We start from the raw sequence: 18,315 nt of genomic DNA on the forward strand, positions 1-18,315 counted from the left end.
CACAAGTGTACGGCAAACTAATCTTTGACAAAGCAGGAAAGAGTATCCAATGGAAAAAAGACAGTCTCTTGAGCAAATGGTGATGGAAAAACTGGATAGCAACATGGAGAAGAATGAAACTAGGCCACTTTCTTACACCATACACAAAAAGACACTCAAAATGGATGAAAGAACTAAATGTGAGACAGGAAACCATCAAAACCCTAGAGGAGAAAATAGGCAACAACATATTTGACCTCAGTTGCAGGAACTTCTTGCTTGACGTCTCCAAAAGCAAGGGAATTAAAAGCGAAAATGAACTATTGGCATCTCATGAAGATAAAAAGTTTCTGCATTGCAAAGGAAACAATCATCAAAACTAAAAGTCAACCAATGGAATGGGATATTTGCAAATGACATATATCCAAAATCTATAAAGAACTCACCAAACTCAACACCCCAAAACCAAATAATCCAGTGAAGAAATGGGCAGAAGACATGAACAGATACTTTTCCAAAGACATCCAGATGGCCAACAGACACATGAAATGATGCTCAACATCACTTATCATCAGGGAAACACAAATCAAAACCACACTGAGATACAACTTCATACCAGTCAGAGTGACTAAAATTAACAACTGAGGAAACAACAGATGCTGGTGAGGATGAGAAATGGGAGCGCTCTTGAACTGTTGGTGGGAATGCAAACTGGTGCAGCCTCTCTGGAAAACAGTGTGGAGGTTCCTCAAAAAATTAAAAATAGAACTACCCTATGACTCAGCAACAGCAGCACTAGGAATTTATGCAAAGGATACAGGAGTGCTGATTCATAGGGGCACATGTACCCCAATGTTTATAGCAGCACTTTCAACAATAGCCAAATTATGGAAAGAGCCTAAATGTCTATCAACTGATGAATGGATAAAGAAGATGTGGTTTATAATATATAATGGAATACTACTTGGCAATGAGAAAGAATGAAATCTGGCCATTTGCAGCAACGTGGATGGAACTGGAGGGTATTATGCTAAGTGAAATAAGTCAGTCGGAGAAAGATACCATACGTTTTCACTCATATGTGGAACTTTAGAAACTTAACGGAAGACCACTGGGGAAGGGAAGGAGGAAAAAAGTTACAAACAGAGGGAGGGAAGCAGACCATAAGAGACTCTTAAATACAGAGAACAAACTGAGAGTTGATGGGGGGCAGGGAGGAGGGGAAAATGGGTGATGGGCATTGAAGAGAGCACCTGTTGGCATGAGCACTGGGTGTTGTATGTAAGTGATGAATCATGGAAATCTACCCCCAAAACCAAGAGCACACTGTATACACTGTATGTTAGCCAACTTGACAATAAATTATATTAAAAAAAGAAAAAAAAGAGACTCTTATGGTTTGCTTCCCTCTCTCTTTTTTTTCCTCTTTCCCTGTGTTCATCTGTTTTGATTTCTAAATTCCACATATGAATGTAATCATATATTTGTCTTTCTCTGACTTACTTTGCTTAGCATAACACACTCTAGCTCCATCCACTTCATTGCAAATGGCACGATTTCATTGTTTTTGATGGCTAAGTAATATTCCATTGTATATATATATCACGTCTTCTTTAGCCATTCATCAGTAGATGGACATTTGGGCTCTTTCCATAGTTTGGCTATTGTTGATAATGCCGCTGTAAACATCAGGGTGTGTGTATTGCTGTGAATCTGTATTTTTGTATCCTTTGACTAAATACCTAGTAGTGCTATAGCTGGATCATAGGATAGTTCTATTTTTAACTTTTTGAGGAATCTCCATAGTGTTGACTATTTGGTTCCTTACAAATCCACAGGATTACTTGTTTTACTTTTGTGAAAAATAGTATTGGTATTTTGATAGAGATTGCCTTGAATCTGTAGATTGCCTTGCATAGTATGAACATTTTAAATACATTAGTTTTTTCATTCCATGAGCTCAGTTTATCTTTCCATTTCTTTATGTTTTCTTCAACTTATTTCATCATTGTTTTGTAATTTTAGAATACAAATCTTTCACTGCCTCAGTTAAATTTATTCCTAGGCATTTTATTCTTTTTGGTATAATTGTAAATGAGATTGTTTTCTTAATTTCTATTTTTACTTCCTTGACATCCATGCATAGAAGTGTAGATTTCTGTATATTAATTTGATATCCAACTACTTTACTGAATTCACTTCTTGTCATAGATTCTTGGTGGAGTCTTTAGGATTCTCTATATATAGTATCATGTCATGTGCAAGTAGTGAGTTTTACTTCTTCCTTACCAATTTGGATGTCTTTTATCTTATTTCCTTGTCTGGGGGTCATGGTTGGTCTTCCAGTATCATGTTGAATAAAAATGCCAAGAGTGTAGTTCCTGATCTTAAAGGGAAAACTTTCCATTTTTTTACCATGGACTGTGATGTGTGTTGTGGGTTTGCCATATATGACCTTTATCATGTTTTGATATGTTTCCTCTAATACTACTTTGTTGAGAGTTTTATCATGAACAGGTATTATCTAATGCTTTTTTTCTGCACCTATTGAGATGGTCATATGGTTTTAATTCTTTGTTTTGTTAATGTGATGTATCACCTTGATTGATTTACAGATATTGAGTCATCCTTTAATCTCTGGAATAAATTACACGAGATTCTGATGAATAATCCTTCTAAAAAAATTTATTGTCAAATTGGCTTCTATACAACACCCAGTGCCCTTCCCAACAAGTGCCCTCCTCAATGCCCATCACCCACTTTCCCCTTTCCGCCACCCCCCATCAACCCTCAATTCTCTGTATTTAAGAGTCTCTTATGGTTTGCCTCCCTCCCTCTCTGTTTGTAACTTTTTCCCCCTTCCTCTCCCCCTCCCCCATGGTCTTCTGTTAAGTTTCTCAAGATCCACATATGAGTGAAAACATATGGTGTCTGTCTTTCTCTGATTGACTTATTTCACTTAGCATAATACCCTCCAGTTCCATCCATGTTGCTGCAAATGGCCAGATTTCATTCTTTCTTATTGCCATGTAGTATTCCATTGTATATATAAATCACATCTTGGTGAATAATCCTTTAATGTATTGGTGAATTTGGTTTGTAAGTAGCTTACAGAGGAGGGTTTTCACATCTATGTTTATCAGGGATATTGACCTGTAGTTTTCTTTTCTTTTCTCTTCCTTTCTTTCTGTCTTTTGTGCCTTTGGTTTTGGTATCAGGGTAACACTGGCCTTGCAGAATAAATTTGGAAGTTCTCCTTTTCTATTTTGAATTAATTTGAGAAGAATAGTTATTAACTCTTCTTTAAATGTGAAGCCACCTGATCCTGGACATTTGTTTGTTGGGAGTTGTTTTTTTTAAGGCTTTATTTTATTTTATTTTTTTAAGATTTTTTTTTTTAATTTGAGAGAGAGAGCACACAAGCATGGGAAGGGGACAGAAGGATAGAGAGAGGGAGAGGGAGAGAGAGAGAGAGAAAGAGAGAGAGAGAGAGAGAAGCCTAAGCAGGCTCCATACTGTCAGCATGGAGCCTGACAAAGGTCTCGATCCTGTGTTCCTGGGATTATGACCTGAGCCCAAATCAAGAGTGAGATGCTCAGCTGACTGAGCCACCAAGGCACCCCAGGAAACTTTTTTAATTAACAATTTAATTTTGTCAGTAGTAATCAGTTTTTTCCAATCTTTTGGAAGATTGTATGTTGCTAGGAATTAATCTAATTCTAGGTTGTCCAATTTGTTAGCATATAATTTTTCATATTAATCTTTTATAATTCTCTTATTGATGTGGTGTCAGTTTTTACTTCTATGTTAGTTAGCATTTTGTTTATTTGAGATCTCTTGTTTTTTTATGAATTAGCTAAAGGTTTATCAGTTTTATTTTTCTTTTCAAAGAACCAACTCCTGGTTTCATTGATCATTTCTATTTTTTAAGTCTATTTCATTTCTTTACACTCTGATTATTATTATTTCTTTCTTTCTACTAGCTTTTGTCTTTGTTCTTACTTTTCTAGTTTCCTTAGGTGTAAGGTTAGATTGCTTATTTGATATTTTTCTTGTTTCTAAGGGATAGGCCTGTATCACTCTAAATTTCCCTCTTAAGAACAGCTTTTGCTGTGTACCAAATATTTTGGACTATTGTGTTTCCATTTTCATTTGTCTCCAGGCATTAAAAAAATTCTCTTTGATCTCTTCATTGACCCATCTGTTGTTCAGTAGCATGTTGTTTAGCCTCTATGTGTTTGTGGTTTTTCATTTTTTTGTGTGTGATTTCTAGTTTTATAATGGTTGTGGTTGGAAAAGATGCTTGATAAGATTTTAATCTTAAGTTTACTGAGACTTGATTTGTGGCCTAATATGTGATCAATTCCAGAGAATGTTCCATGTACACTTGAAATGAATGTGTATTCTGCTATTTTGGGATGGGTTCTGTATATATATATCTGTTAAGTCCAATAGAAAACCCAATAGACTCCACCAAAAGTCTACTAGAACTGATACATCAATTCAGCAAAGTCGCAGAATACAAAATCAATGTACAGAAACCAGTTGCATTCTTATACACTAATAATGAAGCAACAGAAAGACAAATAAAGAAACTGATCCCATTCACAATTGCACCAAGAATCGTAAAATACCTAGGAATAAACCTAACCAAAGATGTAAAAGATCTGTATGCTGAAAACTATAGAAAGCTTATGAAGGAAATTGAAGAAGGTACAAAGAAATGGAAAAACATTCCATGCTCATGGATTGGAAGAATAAGTATTGTTAAAATGTCAATACTACCCAAAGCTATCTACACATTCAATGCAATCCCAACCAAAATTACACCAGCATTATTCTCAAAGCTAGAACAAGCAATCCTAAAATTTGTATGGAACCACAAAAGACCCTGAATAGCCAAAGTAATATTGAGGAAAAGACCAAAGTGGGAGGCATTACAATCCCAGACTTTGGCTTCTACTACAAAACTGTGATCATGAAGACAGCATGGTATTGGCACAAAAACAGACACATAGACCAATGGAATAGAATAGAAACCCCAGAACTAGACCCACAAAAGTATGGCCAACTCATCTTTGACCAAGCAGTAAAGATTATCCAATGGAAAAACAGTCTCTTTAACAAATGGTGCTGGGAGAACTGGACAGCAACATGCAGAAGAATGAAACTAGACCACTTTCTTACACCATTCACAGAAATAAACTCAAAATGGGTAAAGGACCTGAATGTGAGACAGGAAACCATCAAAACCCTAGGGGAGAAAGCAGGACAAAACCTCTCTGACCTCAGCTGCAGCAATTTCTTACTTGACACATCCCCAAAGGCAAGGGAGTTAAAAGCAAAAATGAACTATTGGGACCTCATGAAGATAAAAAGCTTCTGCACTGCAAAGGAAACTATCAACAAAACTAAAGGGCAACTGATGGAATGGGAAAAGATATTTGCAAATGACATATCGGACAAAGGGCTAGTATTCAAAATTTATAAAGAACTCACCATTCTCAACACCCAAAAAACAAACAATCCAGTGAAGAAATGGGCAGAAGATATGAATAGACACTTTTCTAAAGAAGATATCCAGATGGCCAACTGACACCTGAAAATATGCTCAACGTCACTCCTCATCAGGGAAATACAAATCAAAACCACACAGATACCACCTCATGCCAGAGTGGCTAAAGTGAACAAATCAGGAGACTATAGATGCTGGAGAGGATGTGGAAAAACGGGAACCCTCTTGCACTGTTGGTAGGAATGCAAACTGTTGCAGTCACTCTGGAAAACAGTGTGGAGGTTCCTCAAAAAATTAAAAATAGATCTATCCTATGACCCAGCAATAGCACTGCTAGGAATTTACCCAAGGGATACAGGAGTGCTGATGCACAGGGCCACTTGTACCCCAATGTTTATAGGAGCACTTTCAACAATAGCCAAATTATGGAAAGAGCCTAAATGCCCATCAACTGATGAATGGATAAAGAAGTTGTGGTTTATATATACAGTGGAATAGTACTTGGATTGAGAAAGAATGAAATCTGGCCTTTTGTAGCAACGTGGATGGAACTGGAGAGTGTGATGCTAAGTGAAATAAGCCATACAGAGAAAGACAGATACCATATGTTTTCACTCCTATGTGGATCCTGAGAAACTTAACAGAAGACCAGGGTGGGAGGGGAAGGGGGAAAAAGGTTACAGAGAGGGAAGGAATGTTTTTCCATTTCTTTGTATCTTCTTCAATTTCCTTCATAAGCTTTCTATAGTTTTCAGCATACAGATCTTTTACATCTTTGGTTAGGTTTATTCCTAGGTATTTTATGATTCTTGGTGCAATTGTGAATGGGATCAGTTTCTTTATTTGTCTTTCTGTTGCTTCATTATTAGTGTATAAGAATGCAACTGGTTTCTGTACATTGATTTTGTATTCTGCGACTTTGCTGAATTGATGTATCAGTTCTAGTAGACTTTTGGTGGAGTCTATTGGGTTTTCCATGTATAATATCATGTCATCTGCAGAAAGTGAAACCTTGACTTCATCTTTGCCAATTTTGATGCCTTTGATTTCCTTTTGTTGTCTGATTGCTGATGCTAGCACTTCCAACACTATGTTAAACAATAGCGGTGAGAGTGGACATCCCTGTTGTGTCCCTGATCTCAGGGGGAAAGCTCTCAGTTTTTCCCCATTGAGGATGATATTAGCTGTGGGCTTTTCATAAATGGCTTTTATGATGTTGAAGTATGTCCCTTCTATCCCGACTTTCTTGAGGGTTTTTATTAAGAAAGGATGCTGAATTTTGTCAAATGCTTTTTCTGCATCTATTGACAGGATCATATGGTTCTTTTCTTTTCTTTTATTAATGTGATGTATCACATTGATTGATTTGCAAATACTGAACCAGTCCTACAGCCCAGTAATGAATCCCACTTGATCATGGTGACTAATTCTTTTTATATGCTGTTGAATTCGATTTGCTAGTATCTTGTTGAGAATTTTTGCATCCATATTCATCAGGGATATTGGCCTATAGTTCTCTTTTTTTGCTAGGTCTGTGTCTGGTTTAGGAATCAAAATAATGCTGGTGTCATAGAATGAGTCTGGAGGTTTTCCTTCCCTTTCTATTTTTTGGAAAAGTTTGAGAAGGATAGGTATTATCTCTGCTTTAAATGTCTGGTAGAATTCCACAGGGAAGCCATCTGGTCCTGAACTCTTATTTGTTGGGAGGTTTTTGATAACTGATTCAATTTCTTCACTAGGTATGGGTACATTCCATTTTTCTATTTCTTCCTGTTTGAGTTTTGGACTTGTTCAGGTGTTTAGGAATTTGTCCATTTCTTCCAGGTTGTCCAGTTTGTTGGTATATAATTTTTTATAGTATTCCCTGATAATTGCTTATATTTCTGAGGGATTGGTTGTAATAATTCCATTTTCATTCATGATTTTATCTATTTGGGTCATCTCCCTTTTCTTTTTGAGAAGCCTGGCTAGAGGTTTATCAATTTTGTTTATTTTTTGAAAAACCAACTCTTGGTTTCATTGATCTGCTCTACAGTTTTTTTTTAGATATTATATTATCTATTTCTGCTCTTATCTTTATTATTTCTCTTCTTCTGCTGGGTTTGGGGTATCTTTGCTCTTCTGCTTCTAGTTCCTTTAGGTGTGCGGTTAGATTTTGTATTTGGGATTTTTCTTGTTTCTTGAGATAGGCCTGGATTGCAACGTATTTTCCTCTCAGTACTACCTTCACTGCATCCCAAAACGTTTGGACTGTTGTATTTTCAATTTCACTTGTTTCCATATATTTTTAAATTTCTTCTCTAATTGCCTGGGTGACCCATTCATTTTTTAGTAACCTCCATGCTTTATTAACCTCCATGCTTTTGGAGGTTTTCCAGACTTTTTCCTGTCGTTGATTTCAAGTTTCATAGCATTGTCGTCTGAAAGTATGCATGGTATGATCTCAATTCTTTTATACTTATGAAGGGCTGTTTTGTGACCAGTATGTGATCTATCTTGGAGAATGTTCCATGTGCACTCGAGAAGAAAGTATATTCTGTTGCTTTGGGATGCAGAATTCTAAATATATCTGTCAAGTCCATCTGATCCAATGTATCATTCAGGGCCCTTGTTTCTTTATTGATCCTGTGTCTAGATGATCTATACATTGTTGTAAGTGGAGTACTAAAGTCCCCTGCAGTTACCACATTCCTATCAATAAGGTTGCTTATGTTTGTGATTAATGGTTTTATATATTTGGGGACTCCTGTATCAGCGCATAGACATTTATAATTGTTAGCTCTTCCTGATGGATAGACCCTGTAATTATTATATAATGCCCTTCTTCATCTCTTGTTACAGCCTTTAATTTAAAGTCTAGGTTGTCTGATATAAGTATGGCTACTCCAGCTTTCTTTTGACTTCCAATAGCATATTAGATCTTCATCCCCTCACTTTCAATCTGAAAGTAATTCAATGTATTTTTTACATCCATTATGATACCCTATGTCTTTTGGTTGGAGCATTTAGTCCATTTACATTCAGTGTTATTATTGAAAGACATGGGTTTAGAGTCATTGTGATGTCTGTAGGTTTCATGCTTGTAGTGATGTTTCTGGTACTTTGAGGTCCTCACAACATTTCATTCACAGAATCCTCCTTGGGATCTCTTGTAGGGCTTGTAGTGGTGATGAATTCCTTCAGTTTTTGTTTGTTTGGGAAGACCTTTATCTCTCCTTCTGTTCTGAATGACAGACTTACTGGATAAAGGATTCTTGGCTGCATATTTCTTCTGTTCATCACATTGAAGATTTCCTGCCATTCCTTTCCTGCCTGCCAAGTTTCAGTAGATAGGTCTGCCACTAGTCTTATGGGTCTCCCTTTATAAGTTAGAGCCTGTTTACCCCTAGCTGCTTTCAGAATTTTCTCTTTATCCTTGTATTTTGCCAGTTTCACTATGATATGTCATGCAGAAGATCTATTCAAGTTACATCTGAAGGGAGTCTTCTGTGCCTCTTGGATTTCAATGCCTTTTTCCTTCCCCAGATCAGGGAATTTCTCAGCTATGATTTGTTCAAGTACACCTTCAGCCCCTTTCTCTTGCTCTTCCTCTTCTGGAATTCCTATTATACAGATATTGTTCTGTTTGATTGCATCACTTAGTTCTCTAATTTTCCCCTCATACTCCTGGATTTTTTTTGTCTCTCTTTTTCTCAGATTCCTCTTTTTCCATAATTTTATCTTCTAATTCACCTATTCTCTCCTCTGCCTCTTCAATCCATGCTATGGCCACCTCCATTTTATTTTGCACCTCATTTATAGCATTTTTTTAGCTCCTCATGACTATTGCTTAGTCCCTTGATCTCTGTAGCAATAGATTCTCTGCTGTCCTCTATGCTATTTTCAAGCCCAGCGATTTATTTTATGACTATTATTCTAAATTCTTGTTCCGTTATATTGCTTAAATCATTTTTGATCAACTTGTTAGCTGTCGCTACTTCCTGGAGTTTCTTTTGAGGAGACTTCTTCCGTTTTGTCATTTGGGGTAGTCCCTGCGGTGGCTCCCAACTGCAGAGCACTTCCCCTGTGCTGTCAGGAGTAACTTGTGTTGGTGGGTGGGGCCACAGTCAGACTGGTATGTATCTTATCTTCCCCTCTCCCAGGGGCAGGACTCACTGTGGAGTGGTGTGGCCCCTGTCTGGGCTACTTGCACACTGCCAGGCTTGTGGTGCTGCTTTGATGGGATCTGGCGGATTAGCCGGGGTGTATCTGCAAGGTGCACAGGGGCGGGAGGGGCAGGCTTGGCTTGCTTTGCCATCAGTGGTCCCCTGCGGGAGGGGCCCTGCAGCACCTGGAGGGAGGCAGGCAGACCCGTCGGAGGGATGGATCCACAGAAGCAGTGTTTGGTATTTGCGCGGTACAAGCAATTTCAGTGATGGGAACTGGTTCCCTTTGGGATTTCAGCTGTGGGATGGGAGAGGGATATGGCGCTTGCAGCACCTTTGTTCCCCCCAACCTGAGCTCTGTCTTCTGGGGCTCAGCGACTCTCCCTCCTGGTGCCCTTTTGCCTTCCCCACTCTCTGAGAGCAGAGCTGTTGACTTTTAACATTCCAGATGTTAAGTCCCACTGGCTGTCAGAACTCATGGAGTCTTGCCCCTCTGCTTTTGCAAGCCAGACTCGGGGCCTCTGCCTTGCTGGGCAGGCTGCCCCTCCACTTCCCTGGCTCCCTCCTGCCAGTCTGTATAGCACGTACCACCTCTCTGCCCTTCCTACTCTCTTCCATGGGCCTCTTGTCTACCTTTGGCTCCAGAGAGTCTGTTCTGCTAATCTTCTGGTGGTTTTCTGGGTTATTTAGGCAGATGTAGTGGAATCTAAGTGATCAGCAGGATGAGGTGAACCCAGCCTATACATTCCTATCTTTAAAGGACTTGATAAAGCCACATTCACTGCAGCAATGAAAGCCAAGATTCTCCAGTCTGCCCACAGGACCTGCTATGGGATGTTGATATCCATGCTGAGCCCAGTTGTGGGAGAAGAAATTTATGATATTGTGCAATGCCTTGCTGATCTGGGCAAAATAGACAAATACCAGGAAAGGGTACAGGCGATGGGAAAGACCTAAGACAGAGAGGAAGCTAAAAAAGCCAAAAGTCTGAGCACCTGGGTGGTTTAGTTGGTTGAGTGTCTGAGTCTTGATTTTGGCTCAGGTCACGATCCCAGGGTCGTGGGATTGAGCTCTGCGTCAGGCTCCATGCTGAGTGTGGAGGTTGCTTAGGATATTCTCTCTCTTTCTCCCCCTCCCTTCCCCTCTGCCCTTCTCCCCTGTTTGCACTCTCTTTCTCCCTCTAAAATCAAACACACAGCCAAAAGTCTATCACAGTTGGCTGTAAAGCATGTGGTAAAAATAACCCTGAGGTAAATGTGGCTTGACCACATTGCCGTAAGTACCCTTCCCAACCCAAAACATATAGATGGACAACCCAACACTGTGCTGGTCAATCTGTAAAAATCCTTAAAAACTGTACAGCAATTGAGATTTACCCCATCTACCCCTACCATCCCTGATGCCTCACCTCCTCCGAAACACCCTCAGGGATATAGTCCTATGCAGGCTGGGTGCCTTCCTTTCCTGGGTACAGAATACAGGCCAAGATTGCCACCAGGTGAGGGCCACTGGAAGCCATCAGAGGCCTCATTGTTGAGCTCAGTATTCATTGGGCTTCTGGAAATAAACAAAAGTTGACTGCCCTGGTAGATACTGGAGCTGAAATTCTCTAATACATGGTGACTTTCACAGGTGTCCTGGCCTCCTTAATGCCATTGATGGTTATGAAGGGCAAGCAGTTATTCTCAGGAAGGTCCTCTGACACTGAAAATATGGCATTCCCTACCGTCCACCCCAAGAACATATGGCATTTATCTCTCCAAACCAGAGAACATATGGGCCACTGACATCCTCCTAAGTGCAACTCTGCAAATCTGTATTGATGAATTCTATCTCTGGGTGAGAGTAATCAAACCAGGGCTAAGGGGAAATGGGAACTTGGAGCCAGTACACCTGCCATTTCTGTGAAGAATGGTAACTGTCAAACAATAGAAATTGTCTGAGGGAACATAGGAGGTAGGTGAAACCATCCATGAGCTGCACTGAGTGGGCCCATAGTAGTTTCCATGGCCCAGTATGGCTGGTAAAAAAGTAGATGGCTCATGATGGATGACAGTGGACTTCCAAGAATTGAACAAGGTAGTTCCTCTGATCCACGAGGCTGTGCTGAACACCGACACCATCTTAGATACTTTAGCCATGGTACCAGTAGTATACCATGTTCGGCTGGACTTAGCAAATGCCTTTTTCAGTATATGTCTGGTTACTGACTCACATCAATTTGCCTTCATGTAGGAGGGGCAACAATAGACATTTTAACTGCTTCCCCAGGGTTACCTGCACAGACTCACCATGCGTCATGGGATAATAGACTGAGACTGTCCCTGTTTTCCTTTCCCACATCAGTAAAACGGGCCCATAACCTTGATTATAAAATGTTAACATGTGAAGATTGCCTCTGCTGCAGGACAACCTACAAACTTTTCTGGGACATCTGTGAGGGAGAAGGATGGGCAATGAACCCCCTGAAAATTCAAGGCCCAGGCACTGTTGTAACTGTTTGGGAACTGTCTGGTCAGTCAAGACTATGTTGTCCCAAAAGCTGTGATTGATAATGTGCAATCCCTTCCAAGTGTTAAGAATGTGAACAAAGTGCAAGACTTCATAGGGATTTGGGGACTTTGGAGGGCTTATATTCCTCACTAGGCACAGTGTCTCTGTTCCTTATATCACCTGAGAAAGAAAGGGTATGTGTGGGACTGGGGATCAGAGCAGCAAACACCTTTGAGGAGCAAAACTACTAGTGAAGGAGATAACAGCACTGGGCATCTCCCAAGCAGAACTACTATTTGAATTAGAGGTGTCTGTGACTCCAGATGATATGGACTGACCATGTGGCAGAAACAAGAGGAGAGAGTACTCATAGGATTTTGGGCTCAGCTCTGGAAGGGGGAAAAAAGTGATATACCCCCATAGAGTGCCAGATTGCTGCAGTATGCACAGCGCCCACTGAGGTAGAGCTGATTACTAAGGAACAGCACATTGTGGTGAGAACTTCCCTGCCTGTCAAGGGGTGGAGTGACAATGTGCACCACCAACCCACCTCTGTCATGGATGAAACCCCCATTGGTACTATGTGCCATGTCTATTTGCAGCAGAGGAGCATTCTGTCCACCCGCCTACTGGACCTATTAATGTGAGTGCTAGTAGGTACTGTAGAGTATGTAGACCCTCCAGATATCCTGGCTCCTCTTCCCAAGGCATCCCTGTAGCCTGTGGAGAGGGAGTGGGGAAATTCTGGCTGATGCCTAGTGTATAGATGGGTGTAGTCAATGCAATCCACCACCTGCATAGCACTGTCCAGCCAGCCAACACTGACACCATATGGATGGAAACAGAAACACACCACAACAGCCTTTTCACCCGGGGTTGAACTCAGAGCTGCTTGGCTGGTGGTCAGTCACTCATGAGCCCTGGCCTGTAACCTATTGCACTGACAGTAGGGCTGTCCTAAGGTGATGAACCCTATGGCTTATACAGTGGGAAGTTGAGAGGTGGATAAACATAAATAAGCTTTTGTGGGGTTAGGATATGTGGAAAGACATCTTCAACAGACTGAGGTGGTCCTCACTGTTTTTCATATCCTGGCTCATAAGGCACTGACAGCCTCTGGCAATCAGGAATCAAATGCCCAAGCTGAGACTGAGCCCTAACAATGGAGTCTTCAGTAGATACAGCAGATTGGGGCATAGACAGAGTAACCATTGCAGTGCCTGGAGGGGATAGCTTTTTGCCACGGATGCTGGATTGCCCTTGAGGTACAGCGACTGGGTTAACACAGGAACACCATGTCCTGTACATTCCAAACAATACCCAAGGCAACTGCCAAAGGAGTCTGGGGTCATCCACTGAGGTTCTCAGCTGAGATGAGCTTGGCGGATTGAATAGAGTAGCCTCCTCCCTCTTAGCAAGGATTCTAGATATGCTTTTTTTTTTTTTTTTTTTTGAGTGAACACTACATTTGGCTAACCCAAGCTTTCTCCTGTGCACGCTGTGCAAACCAGGCTGCAGACACTAGGAGACCAGAACAGCTGAGTGTCACGTATGGATATACTCACTGAATAGATAGTAGATGGGGGCTTCACAATTCAAATATCATAAAGTGCAAGATTGGGGAACAGCACATGGCAGTGAATAGAAGTTCTATCTCCCCCCTAACCTATAAGCAGTAGTGTTGATAGGAAAAATGGAATATTAAAACAGCCAGCTGCATTACTAACAGGTAAAACCACCTTGGCTGGATACACTAATCAGTCAGTAGGGTCTGTTCCCCCTAATGCCAGACAGAAAGCCCCAGCTTAGGCACACAACACTGTAATTGTATGGAAGTTGTGGCTTCACAGCCTATGCCCTGATTCTAACTGAAAATCAATATGCTATGCTGCTGAGAACAGCAAGTCCTGTCACACCCTGGAAAGGAGTTATGCACCAGAATTTGCAATGGAAAAGCCTGATATGATGGGCGAGTTTTTTTTGCACCCCTGGGAGTTGGAAATGGGACCCCGCTGTCCTGCTGCAGTTGGACCTAATTAAGTGTACTGTAACCAGAATGGAACATACACCATTGAAAAAAAAGAAAGGGAAGTGGTGGGGGTCCTGGTCCACCATGTCCCACCCACAGTCACTTTCCTCAAACCTTATAGGGCTGTCTACCATGGCCAGCATGGTTGGCAGGCACAAACTTCTCAAATTCTTAAACGTGCAGCCATATTAACATCTAAAGATCAGGCTGCATTCTTGTAGTAGGGTAAGACCTCTGTATTCAATTTCCTACTTATTACCTGTCTTTTTGACCTTAGACTCTGCTGATCCTCTGGTGTTCAGTCACAGTATGGGCACCTGCAGGCTAAACCTTTCTACAGTGGGTCAGCTCATATGCCTGACAAATCAACTGTTGGGTATGTGGGCAGCTGCTCTCTCTAGAATAGGGCCTCATGGATTTGTGGCAAAAATCTTTGGCCATGGCCTCCACCTGAGTGTCTGGGCCATTGTACGCTGGGTTTTTCCTGGGCATGGGGAGAATCTGCCCCGTGGAAACGACAATTGACAACTTCTCTATCCTTAAGGCCAGATGGACACACCGTGTCTTTGACTGGTACAATAATTAGGCTGCTCTCTTTGTTGGTTAAATTGGCTTTGCAGGCATTGGAGCACATATAGCCCTTACTATATTCAGTCAGTGAGCCTTGAGAGATAGCAAAAAGTCTTGTCCCTACTGAACAATGAAAAAAATCTCTAACGGGAAAAGCTGTCCTCTAAAATTTGATAGACTTGGACATCATTGCTGCCTTGCAAGAAGGCACCTGTGCCATTATCCAAACAGAATGTTGTGTGTTCATACTCATTAGATGAGTCTTATAACGTATTATGTTTCTTAAATTACATGGTGAAACAAGGGAATGCCCTGAGTGATATGATCCTAGCCATGAGGATTTAATAAATCAGTGGTTGGGATCATGGACCTCTTGGTGGAAAAATTGTTGCTCATTTCCAGAATCATTGTCTTAATTTGTGCTTTCTCTTTCATGTGCCTATATAATTGCTGTGGCATCTGCCTCCAACACATCCAGATAGCTGCCACAGGAACCATCTCCATGCTAGTGAAACTCTTTCCTGACCAGTCAGGGCACATTGCAGAAGAGAGATTTACATGAGATTGTAAGAGCCAGTCATGAGAGTGTGTAAGAAAGGTCTTTGAGATGACATGACCACCACTTGCTGTGACTTGGATCCAGGCAATTACCCCTTCCCTGTCCTTGGAAATTGGGTTCACTTTCCTTCCTTGCTCCAAGAGGTTGCTCCAATGATATGGTCTTGAGATAGTGATGTGGTGTTGAGACTATCTGGATGGCATAGGTGACTGAACTTCTTTATGGCCTCTATATAAACCACTAAGAAGGGACAGGGAGGTGTGGATATCTATTCTTTATCCTGCTGCCAATACAAGCTGTGTATATAAGTTCCCATGCTTCTTTTTTTTTTTTTTTTTTTAATTTTTTTTTTTCAACGTTTATTTATTTTTGGGACAGAGAGAGACAGAGCATGAACGGGGGAGGGGCAGAGAGAGAGGGAGACACAGAATCGGAAACAGGCTCCAGGCTCTGAGCCATCAGCCCAGAGCCCGACGCGGGGCTCGAACTCACGGACCGCGAGATCGTGACCTGGCTGAAGTCGGACGCTCAACCGACTGCGCCACCCAGGCGCCCCTAGTTCCCATGCTTCTTAAACCTGCCACCCAACAATCTGGGGTGGTCTGCCTCTTTCTTTGGTCTCTCCCTGCCATTCAAACAAGGGCGGGTTTCAGACTACATCTAGGAAGCTCCCAAGGAGCTTGCAATCCAACAGTCACTAATTAGATCATGGCCTATAGATCAATGGACACTATATTCAGACTTTAACAGAAAATGCACAGCTTATAATAGGTACAGAGGACACACAAGAAACTTAGCATATAAAACATACTTGGTGGTACATATCAGTATTGAATCTTACACCACAGATTTCTACCCCAACAGTGTGGGATTTTCTCTTAAAACTTCCCACGATTTTATTGGGAGCCACAATCGTAGCCTATGACTTAAAGTTTAATATGAAGGTTTTTCCAGACAGATATAGATACCCCAAATGTGCTAAGTTTTATCCAACTTCATTTATTCCAACCTTACCACCTATGCCAAAAACAGATTTGAAATCAAACAATATCAATAGTATACGTATCATGGCAGCTTTGTCATCTTTGGGCATAGATGGATAGATTTAGCAATTTATTATAAAATATAAGAGAATTTCACATGAAAGTAAACAAAGTAATGGAAATTCAACACAAAGCAGCTGGAGAAATCACGAAAAATAACAAAATACTAAAAAAATGACATGAAAGATGTTTCTGTAACTATAGACTGACACCTGTTGCAGTTAAGATTGGTTGATATGGGGAATACTCTTAGAACAGCTCTAATCTTGGGGGCTATCCTGCTTGTCTGAGATGCTACACAACCTGGCCAGAAGTGAGGTAGATACTACACATCCTAATGACTGTGATTCCTTGGGTCATTGTAAAATTGGAGTATTGGCACTTGAAGAAGGAAATATGACATTAGCTTACCACCCTTTTGCAGTTCCCCAGTACCAAGAGAGAGAATGGAGCAAGCCTATAGGCCATAGAAAGTCCCCTATGACAGAAGGAAAACATGTACCTAAGGATGTGTTGGTGGAATGGAATCAAAATAGCCTTATATGGCTTAGACCTTTGGCCATACCTAAAATACAAGCACCTATGAATACGGCCTTGATGCCTCCTCAACCAGTTATATATAACATAGGAACTTGGACCAGGATAGGATGCTCTGAGCCAAGTCTTAACCTAACCTATTGGAGACCAAAGAGAAAAAAAGGACACATCATGATGGCATGTGTACAACTAGAACAACTCGTATGTGTGACAAGAGAAGGACATTTTATGATTGGAGGTTAAAGAAATAAAGGAACTATTAAAATGAGAAATATAGGGGCAACTGGGTGGCTCAGTTGGTTAAGTGTCCAACTCTTGATTCGGCTCTGGTCATGATCTCACGGTTTGTGGGTTCAAGCCCCACATTAGGCTCTGTGCTGATGATGTGGAGCCTGCTTGGGATTCTCTCTCCCCCTTTCTCTCTGCCCCTCCCCTTCAGTACGCTCTCTCTCTCTCAGAAAATAAATAAAATAAAAAAAATTTTTTTAAATAAATAAAATGAGAAATATTTGACATTGAACTTCCAAGAAATAATCTAATCTAAGTCATACATTAGAAAAGTGAAGACAATATGGGTCATTTGGACATTAAGACTAACAAAATGAAATAAATTTGCAGAAATTGAAAAAGGAACAAAACCCTGCCTTCTCTAAAAACTGACATCCTTGGGGCACCTGGGCTTAGTCAATTAAGTCTTTGGCTCTTTGTTTTGGCTTAGGTCATGATCTCATGGCTTGTTATTTTGAGCCATGCATTGGGCTCTGTGCTGGCAGTGCAGAGCCTGCTTGGGATTTTATCTTCCCCTCTCTTTTCCCCTCCCTCACTTGTGCTCTCTCTCTCTCTCAAAATAAATAAATAAACAAAAAAAAAAAATACTGACAGCCTTGGTTCTGATGATATAGCAACCTGACATGTGCCTGATGGCACTTTGCAAGCTGGTACATCTAGGAGCCTCCTAACAATGATCTTTACTTGGAAACAATTGTCAAGGAAGTTTAACAGGTTTAAAATCTTTTAACTATTGATAATTTGATCATTTGGTGATTGGACATGATACTATGTTAAAGATTTCTTTGTTATACTTATGTTGATAATATGGAGGATGTAGTGGTTTAAACTGGTCAGTACAGTGTGATGTATAGGAATAAGCATCAAAGGCAAAATACAAAATATAACTGAGCATTTGTGATGAAGCCTGTAGGTGATGTAGAAATGCAGAGTGGACTGATATTTCTGTGAACATGAGTTTGTACAGGACATCAGCCCTTAGTATCGATTAGCATGAAATCACAGCTGTGTGCTCATTTGATGGGATTTCAAATCCACTCATATATGGTAAAGATAAAAACCTGTTTTTAATAGTAGAGTTATTTTGATACAAGAAGGCAGTAGGTTCTCATCTGCTCTCACCCATGAGATCTCAGCAGCTCAGCTGCTGGGGGGCC

Source organism: Puma concolor, chromosome B4 (genome assembly GCF_028749965.1).
Source record: "Puma concolor isolate L17-30 chromosome B4, mPumCon1.1.hap2, whole genome shotgun sequence".
In the NCBI taxonomy this organism is placed as follows: Eukaryota; Metazoa; Chordata; class Mammalia; order Carnivora; family Felidae; genus Puma; species Puma concolor.